This window comes from Lycium ferocissimum, chromosome 7 (genome assembly GCF_029784015.1).
Source record: "Lycium ferocissimum isolate CSIRO_LF1 chromosome 7, AGI_CSIRO_Lferr_CH_V1, whole genome shotgun sequence".
NCBI lineage: Eukaryota > Viridiplantae > Streptophyta > Magnoliopsida > Solanales > Solanaceae > Lycium > Lycium ferocissimum.
The window spans coordinates 37,498,414-37,508,995 of record NC_081348.1 but is presented as its reverse complement, the minus strand read 5'-3'; positions in this window follow the sequence as shown (position 1 = coordinate 37,508,995).

Below are 10,582 nucleotides of genomic sequence, written 5' to 3'. Positions count from 1 at the left end.
TTTTGCTGGGAAAATTAGGTTCTAAACCACAACAGACTTAGGTTAATTAATAATTTGTTTGATGTTTTGTTTGTTTTTCTTTATTTTGCCTTATATGCTTTTAAATGTTTTTATTACTGTTTTGTGCCTTATTTGTCTTTGCTATGTAATATGTATATTTTGCTTTTATTGGCATTCCGCTCATACTTCCTCCACTCTTGAAAAATTCACACAATTCACACACTTAAAGCGGTTTCGCGGTTCGCGGCCGTGCACTACTAAATTACCCCTTTAGTTGGATCGATCTTGTGGATTTAGTCGTTCGGCGGTGACAACCACGGACTTTCCACTCCCAAGTTGTCCACTTGGGGAGCCTTGCGTCATAGGGAAACCCGCTCCTAGTCGCCTTAAGATAGAGCTAAACCAAAACCCTCTTTAAGAGCATGCACGAATTTAGGAGGCTTAATACCCAAGGTGTATTAAGTCCATTAGTTAACCTCGCCCAAATGTCCGGGAGCGGGTCTATGACCCCGAGTGACGATCATCAAGTTACGTGCATTAGTCAAGGATAAACATGTGTGTTATGTGGGACCATGTGCTATTTAGGTAGAACTAATCGCTTGTATACGCAGTGCAACGAGTCGAAGATAATACGAGCAGTTAAGATTTAATTACGAGCAAAAGCATGCAAGAATTAGATACACTATTAATCGAGCAAGGAGACACTTACGCAAGGCATTAAACGGGACAGCTTCTCGCCATATCATGCATCGCCGAAAGATCGGGCATTCAATCCAAGCAAATAGGGCTTTCCTCATTTTAAATTAGCTTATGAGAGTCAAGTAGTAATTGTAATAATTACTTTTGTATTGGGATTTTTAAATTTCTAAACATTGTATATTTGGGGCTTTTCAATTAATAAAGACATCGATGACATATAATTGCATATTTTATCCTTCAAATCCGCGTTAGGCCTACCTCTGGCACAAAGGAGATCCCGTGCATAATAGGTCGCGTTGTGTTTGCTATATCTCCCTTTTACTATTTAATTTGTTGCCATGCAATATGTGTTTTGTTTGCTATGCAATATGTCTTTCACATTGTTTGCTCAATGTTCGCATTATTTTCAGCAGCAGTCATTCGCACTATACTAACGCAGTTTTCTTCATTTTTTTTAAAAGGTTTTTTTTATTTTGATTATTTTCCCAAACGGTTGATTCGTGTTGACTGCGAACTGGCGGATCACCCGTACTTTACAAGATCAAAGACGCGAGTATCCAGCGATATGAATGATCTGGGGGCATCCGAACAAGATCGGCTCGGGGACTTGTCACCCTTCCGAGAGACGAACCCGAAGCTTCGGGAGGAGGGAACGACGAACTCATAGCCCAACCGGGTGCAAAGAATAGCCAATATGCAACCGAGATCGAGCGATCGCGAAATCTTACCAATCTATCCATCACCCTTAATACCCCTCACCACGAACAAAGAACAAATGCGACAATTCCACCATCTTTTTCACCTCGTTGACTCGCCGCCCCGCCCTCCCCTCAAACCCTCCGCTTTACGCAAATAATCCAAACACTACCAATTCACAACAAACTAGCCAGCAACATACCATCTCACAACAATCAAATCCACAAAAAGCCATTCCACCACCAATCCGCCCGCAACAAACCATCCCGTCACAAACCCCCCCGCAACAAATCAACGTACAACAAACCATCCCGCAACCAAATAACCCGCAACAAGCCAACTCCCAGCAAATTAACTTCCAACAAACCAATCTCACCCTTCACCACTCCTACATTCCTCAACCCATGCTACCCAAAACTACCAAGCAACTCAACACATACCATCGGCACACACCGCTAGCCATAATACGCAAAAGATGTGCCACCGGTATATGTAGCAGAAGCTCAACCATTCACTACCTGGGCATAGGTCACAGAAGATCCGCAGCTTGACCCTTGTTAGAGGAGATACGGAAAGTGGTGCTGTGGCAAAGAGCGAAAAGTTAACGTTGCAAAGGAGATTCGTAGTCTCAAGGAGTATTTAGAAGATCCAAACCCACAAGGGATGTGAAGACCGGAATACGAGGATCTGTGTATTCATCCCGATATCGAGTTGCTCGCCGGATATAATGTGCCAAAATTTGATATGTTTGATGGAAAAGGAAATCCTCGTGCTCGTTTGAGATCGATCGCGACAAGCTCGCGGGAGTAGGGAAAGATCAAGCCATTAGGATGAAGCTGTTTATAAGGAGCCCGACGGGAGAGGACTTGATCGGGTACATTCCAAGATCCGCAAAATGGGGCGCTGGGGAGAGATGGCGCAGAATTCATGGATAGTTCAGGTTCAACACCGATAACGTCCCGTATAGATTTTATTTGATGAAGTTGGAAAGGAAGTCAACAGAAACTTTCAGAGAGTATGCTATGCGGTGGAGAGCAGAAGCCGCAAAGGTCCAGCCCCCGATGGCGGAAAGTGAGATGACGACGCTTTTTGTGCAATCTCTAAAAGACGCGACATACTATGAAAGGTTGATAAGTGTCATCGGGCAAAAGTTTTCTGAAGTTATCAGGATGGGAGATTTCATAGAAAAAGGTATCAAGACGGCAATCAGCTGCATTTAGCACTTTTGCAAGCAACAAGTAAGGCAATTCAATCGGGATGCAAAGAGGAAGAGGGACGGAGTGTCCGCGGTTATGACCATCCAAGAGCAAAGACTAAACAAAATGTTAACCTACCAATACCCTCCATCTCAATATTCATACTACAACCAACACGCCCAAACCCCTCAGCCTCATTATCAACCTCCACCTACTCCCCTTCCTGTTTACCATACCCAACCAAAGATATCATTCACCTCGAACACCCGCCCGTCAAAGCACATCACAATACCACCCAACCTACTCACCTCAACCCCAATATCAATCACCGAACCGTCCATAAAATACACCCGTACCTCGCCAAACTTTGAAAGAAACCAACTAAGACTTATACACCACTAGCCGAACCCTTAGCCCAATTATATGAAAGATTGAGAACCGCAAGAATACTCCAACCGATTCACAAGAGTTCTTAACCCCTTCCGATGGTATGACGGACTAAGCACCGCGCGTACCACTGCGAGTTGCCGAGCACGATACTGAAAATTGTCTTGCTCTTAAAGATAAAGTTGAGGCGTTGATTAAAGAAGGAATCATCCATCTAAAAGGGGCTCCCCCAAATATAAACGATAACCCTCTGCCCAATCATGGTGATGCAAATGTGAACATGATCGCCATTGATGAAGAATGTAACCTGGAAGGGACTATCGTACCAGTCAAAAAAGAAGAGAAAATTAAATCCTCAGCCTTCATTGCTCCCGTAATTACAATTCAAGTGAGCGCACCGATTGAAGTGGAGGTACTCACTCCTAGGCCTAAGATCACAGCCTTAGTTGCTCGTGCGCCTTCTTTCAATACCAAAGAAGCCTTTGAATTACTCGACCGATGAAAAGAACAAAAGAAAGGCAAAATTGGTGGTGTAAACTATTGGCCGCCGGATGACAAGATCCGCGCGTTATGCCCCGAAGAGGTAGTGCGAGGAGCACCAAGTAAAGAAAATGGCCAAAAGAAAGTCGGATCGAGGGCCGAGGTCAAGAATTTTGGAGGAAAATGCCAACCAAAGAATATTCTGTTGTAGAACAACTGAAGAAAACACCAGCCCAGATTTCTTTATTGGCACTATTGACGAGTTCTGAAGCTCATAGGAGCGCTTTAGCAAAAGTACTGAATGAAGCTTATGTTCCGCCTGAGACTTCCAGCGAGAAACTTTCAGCTATGGTGGGAGAAATCCTTGAAGCCCACAAAGTTTATTTTCATAAATTGCCACCTGAAGGTTCGGTACACAACAAAGCGTTGAACATCACCGTCGACGCAAGGAACAAATTCATTTTCAAGGTATTGATTGATGGAGGTTCACCGTGAATATATGTCCCGTCACTACTCTCCGAGCCAGTGGATTGATGTCGGGAAGCTTCGCGACAGTCAGGTGAGAGTCAAAGGTTTCGATGGAGCCCAGAGAGGTGTCGTGGGAGAGATTGACTTAGCCTTGAAAATCGGACCTGTGGAGTTCATGGTGAAATTCTGCAATTGATATATCTCTAGCTACAATTTATCGATAGGAAGGCCATGGATCCACATGGCTGGTGCAGTTCCCTCTACCTTGCATCAAAGTTTGAAGTTTGTCTGGAACCATCAAGAAATTGTGATCCACGGAGAAGGCAGCAATTCAATCTACCCTGAAAGCCTAATTCCGGTTATTGAAAGCGTTGAGAGGCTGGATGGATCTATCTTTCATGTCAAGGAAACTATGTGTGCAGCTCAAGCAAAGGGAAATTGCCACATGTACTTATGATGGTGGCATGGGAAATGTCAAGAATCGTTTCCAACCGGTCGAGGCCCAGGCTCAACTTGGATGGCATCGTGGAACCGATATAGTTACCCGGGCAGAAGGATACATTCGGTCTTAGATACAAGCCCACTACTGAGGAAATTGCGCTGGCCAGTCTCAAAAGAAGAAGTGACATCCCCTTGTCCAAGCCCTGTTCCCCTCCCGAACCGCTCATTTCTCAAAGCATCCGCCACCCGAGCATCGAAGAACCCGAAGACAAATTTCGTGGAAAGTTTTAAGAATTTATTCATCGCCGAGAGGGAGGTCGGAATGCAACGTGGTCTCGGATGAATGCCCTGAAACCCCGACTATCTGGAATGCTGAGCCTGGATGCACTTTGAACAATTGGACTTGTACCCCGCCCCCGGTTCTCCGGGAGTCTTGCAATCAAACTAGTAAATCTGCTAATACTGTGAATGTGACACATAATGAAACAAGCGAGCCCTTAGCAAATGCCGAGCAAGACTCTGAAGAATACGAAGAGGACATGCAGCCTGAAGAATTAACTAAAGAATTTGAACATTTCGAGAACGAGTCGAAACCAAATTTGGTTGAAACAGAAACTGTAAATTTGGGAGATTCGGTAATCGAGAGAAACAAGGATTAGCGTCTATTTGATTCCGTCACAAATGGAGGAATTGATCAACCTTTGAAACAATATATAGACGTGTTCGCATGGCATTACGATTATATGCCGTGTCCGAGCACAAAGAGTTGGTATCGGCTAGTAGCTTTTAACAAGAAAAAACGGATGGCAAAGTGTGGTCAAAAGCTATCAATGCAGATGCCGTCAAGAGATGCTACGTCTAGGAGATTTTCATTTATTTTATATGTAATGTCTTTCTATATAATGAAACTACATTTCCTCGGCGGGATATGTAGGAAACCCATATCGGGTTTGGCCTCTTTAAAATAGAAATTTCTAAATTCCATTTGCTTGTATTATGAACTACGCCTGACCTGATTCCCATGGCGGGATACGTAGGCGGCCTACACGGGCCTCGGTCACATTATTAGAAAATCTCAATTTTGTTTCGCTTGTATGTTATGAACTACGCTTGACCTGATTCCCGTGGTGGGATACGTAGGCGGCCTACATAGGCTTCGGTCACATTGTTAGAAAATTTCAATTTTACTTTCTTGTATGTTTGAACTACGCTTGACCTGATTCCCTTAGTGGGATACGTAGGCAGCCTATGTCAGGCTCGGTCTCATCATGCGAAAGCTCAGCATCCTCCCGCGCCTAAAACTGGGACAAATTTTAAGGGCATCATCGCAAAGCAATATCCTCCTATGCCAGAAACTGGGACAAATTTTAAGGGCATCATCGCAAAGCAATATCCTCCTATGCCAGAAACTGGGACAAATTTTAAGGGCATCATCGCAAAGCAGTGTCCTCCTATGTCAGAAACTGGGACATTTTTAAGGGCATCATCGCAAGTGACATCGAGAGACATGAAAGAGTATATGGTCAACAGAGTCATCAAAAGGAAGACTTTATAGAAATGACGCTCGCTTTGTTTCAATGTGTCACAAAAGCTAGCCAAGACTTAGAAATGGGCGGAGTTTACAAGTCCGTACGAAGTTGGAAGCATGAAGCGCCAAGAGCCGCATCGTCAAAGCCAACGCGAATCAACCCCCCCCCCCCAAAACTTACAAATTTCCTTTGGATGAAGATTTTCAAGTTGCGGAAGCCCATATATATAATGTTTGCAGCCCTGCAAGGATTGCACGTCGAACGGTTTGAGTTTTCTTATAACAATTATGCCTCTCGAGTATCATTAATTTTTGAGATTTACGATAAATTAATGCTTAAGTTTTGCAATGATTTTCAAACGTGTTGACGCACAAACATTTCCTATTGCTTTCTAATGCCTCGCATAAATGCTTTCAAATACACTATGCATGCAAATGCCCCCGCACTGCACATGCACTATTGCTTTCAAACAGACCTCACATACATTACATCATTGCTCGCAAACGCACCGCACGGGCATTGCATTCATGTGCCCTGCGAAGGCACCGCATCATTGCTCGCAAACGCACCGCACGCGCATTGCATTCAAGTGCCCTGCAAAGGCACTGCATCATTGCTCGCAAACGCACCGCACGTGCATTGCATTCAAGTGCCCTGCAAAGGCACTGCATCGTTGCTCGCAAACGCACCGCACCTGCATTGCATTATTACTTTCAAATGCCCTGTAAAGGCACTGCGAATGCTCGCATATGCATTATTACTTTGCGAATGCTCGCAAACGCACCGCACATGCCTTGCATTCAAATACTTTGCGAATGCTCGCAAACGCACCGCACATGCATTGCTTTATTGCTTACAAATGCATTGCGAATGCTCGCAAACGCACCGCACCTGCACTGTAATGTCTTGCGAATGCTCGCAAACACACCGCACCTGCATTACATATGTCTTGCGAATGCTCGCAAATGCACTGCACATCTATCGCATTATTACTTTCAAACGCCCTGCAAACACATCGCATCATACCGGCTTAGAAAGCCTCATTTATCATTCGGCTTAAATAACCCATCCGGTTTAAGGCCTCATTAATCATCGCCAAAAGGCATCATTCTCATGAATCATCGGCCTAGAACCTCATTTGCATCAGCCTCAGCAAGGCTATCATTTTAATCATTGCAGCTCTTTCGCGGGTTTATTTTACATCGCTTTACTTTGGACGTTTATTCTTACTGACTATTTTATCTAGTTTAAGTTTCGCAGGAGCTTTAGCGCAACGTGAAACTATTTCTTTGGCGGCGAACTGGGGCAATTTGTTGGGAAGGAAATCAGACTTAGCGACAAGGGTCAAAGATCTACCTCGAACACTCTCCCCCAACTCCAAATATCCCGCTTGCATTCCAAAGACACTTATTTTCAGAACTCTCAAATTCTATCATAACACCCAAAGGTCATCATAATTCGATACTGGGACAATATTTTGCAAAGATCCGCGTCAATCGGCATTCGCTATTCATAGGAGTCGTAGTTATCCCAGAACTACACGCGGCCTGATTCTCGTGCAACCCGAGATATGTAGGCAACTCGGAGACCGGAGTTCGGCCATAATCCTCTCAAATTTTCTTTACCCTTAGTCCTCCAAAATCCTTAATGGGACAAAATAGGCTACGAGTCAACGTCTTTGCCCGAAAATTCTTTCATCATTACCGGCAAAGAGGGACAAGTTGTTGACACCCAATTTTGTCCGGTCTTCCCCAAAATATTTATTTACGCTTCTAATGTTTTCGGCAACTTAAAAGAAAAAATAATAATAATAATTTGTATTTTACTATAATTATTAGCTTTATTAATACCGGCGTTTCGTTATCCTGTTGTAGTCACTACTGTTATTAGCTTTTATTACCGTTATTATTATTATCATTAATTATTTTTTTTTTATATATATTTTTTCTTATTACCAGTATTATCATAATTTGCATTATAATCGCTCAAAGATACGCATCGCATTTATTTTGCGCAGTTCAATAATAGCGTTTATTTATTTTTCAAAATATTATTGCACGGCTATTACAACGTCATATAATTTTATTATCTGAACATTAATAAATACGTACTTTTACATTAGATAATATTTTGGCACACATTAGCATATAGTTAATTGAAATAGGTGTTATTTTAGTTCATCTACCCCAAACCCGAGCCCAACCAATTCCCAAATGTTTCGAACCGGTCCATTTAACAATTAGCCTATACCTATCAAAATTACACCCGACCCGGCCCAATTCTCTTATTTTCATCAGCCTAACCCTAACAGATCCGCGCCTCCTCTCCCCCCCCCCCCCCTGCTCCTCTCTCTCTTCGCGTTCGTCTCTCTCTCTTTTTCATCAACAAAAACGGCGAATTCACAGAGTATTTTTGCAAATCCAGGCCATGCATGGCCGATTCGGGAAACAAATTAATGCCCTGCACTCTCTCACTAAAAGTTGTTTAAAGCCTACCCAATATGGCATCTGTTCCTACTTGCATAAGTTCCCGGATTGGTCAAAATAAGATCGCATGCTAGATGTTTGTCCGAGTTAGTTCCTTCATTGTTTTCTTCCCCAAATATAAGTCTTTCCTCAAACATGAAACAGTTCACTCTTCTTCCTAAGATCGGATTTGGATAAGTTGGTTTTCTTTTATTCTCTTAAGACTTTTCTAACTGAAATCTGAATTCTGGAATAGTTGATATTTATTCTTAAGATAACCTGATACAACTGAAAAGAATAAATGAATTCAGATGTTAGTTCAAAGCTGCAAATATAAGCTGGGAAGTCGATTGTTTTTTTTTTTTAAAAAATATGTGTATAAGTTGATTGAATCTTGGCAAGTCTGTGCACTAAAATACTTCTGCCCTTCTTCTGCCAGTAGCTCATTATCTTGTGAGCTTTGGATCTTTCATGAATGAATGTCTCTTTGCATGAGTTGGCTATGGGAAAATAGTAATATGCTCAAGAGCCTTAATGTGATCCTGCTATTCTTCGTTTATTTAAATCGACTCAAGTCCATCTGGGGAATTTAAGGGTCGATAGGCCTAATGTATTACCCCGATCCGTTGTATGCTCCTATGTGAAATTATACGATTCATGAGTTTGTTCACAATTTGTAAACCTTTATTCGCCATCGTTGTGCATAATCTTTGCCTTAGCACATTTTTGTACTTGGTTCATGATCGCCGTATGGTTGAATATAGTGAATATACTTAGTCCATACTATGTGCATCTTTGTGGGAATGAAACATGTGTTGAGAGATCCTATGTGGTACCATTGTCGGTGGTGTTTAAATTTTTTGCGTTGTTGCAAACACACTTCATTCGAAGTATGTATATAAGTATACTTAAATATACGTAGTATATACATAATCTACCGATTTGTTTTGAGTTTATATTTTATATGTTTAACATTATTCATTGATCGTATACTACTCTTTTTCCTTTCATTTTATGCATGACCATCACGTACGAGTCCGAGGGATTCATTCTTTTTCCGTATTCGGTGTTGGGCTAAAAGCCCAATGCAATCTTCTCGGGTCATCCCCCATCAGTCCTGTCCGCAGCAAAGAAAAAAAAATAGAAAACAAAATTTTGGGCCGAAGCCCAATAGCAGCAGATCAGCAACCCTAAAATGGGCTGAGCCCATTTAATATCATTTGCTCTTTTATTTCATTTTTTGCATTTGATTTGTATTTGTGCAACTAATACTTTACTTTGTTTATTTCCTTAGTTAGAATGAACCTTAGCGAATTAGGCGGGGCTTAGTCTTAGTAATGGGTAGTAAACCAATAATTAATTTCATAGGTTTCATTCTTGTTTTTATCTTACGTTAAAATTATTTATAATACTTTTAATATTCACCTTTCGATAGAATAATTGATTTTCGAAATAGCACATTTTGACCTACGGAATCATGATTTATCATTACTATCTTAGAAAATTAAAAGGTCACTATATTCGTATAATATAAGTTCACCCCAAGATTAAAATGGCTAGGCCTTCTCTTAAAAACTTCTATTTATATGCAAATCATTATATTTTGCAAGTCTCATTTTTAAATAATATTATTATTTAAAGCTTAACAACATTTATAAGTTTTAAGTGGACTATTATGTGTTTCTACAAGGTAGATTAAATAGCATTATTATATTTTCCTTTAAAACCTTAATAACATTTGCAACTTATTTTCTTAAGATTTGAGCATTATATTTAATCTAAATTAATTAACCTAAGTCTGGCCGGTAAACCGTAGTTAGCAGATCCTAGAGGATGCCTAACCCCTTCCCTTTAGGATAATTAGAACCCTTGCCTAGAATTGAAAATTAAGCAGACCATTAACAAAGGTTAGTTAGCTTTACCTTAGTTAATAATTAGGTGCCCTAATTCACCTTAAAATCAATTAGGTGGCGACTCCTAAAATAAAGCAAAAAAATAGGAATCTCCAATATGTTGTACTCCAATTTGGACCCGGTTTAAATGGGGTATAACAGTGCTTTTGAAATAATGATCTCACGGAATTAGTTCGGCTGCAAAAAAAAAAAAAAAAAAAAGTGTGTGTATTTGACGAATGTTATATTTGCTGTGTCTGGGAAAAACTATATGAAAATATCCTCAAATCTTAACTTTGCTGTGCAGTTAGCAAAATGGTATTACTTTT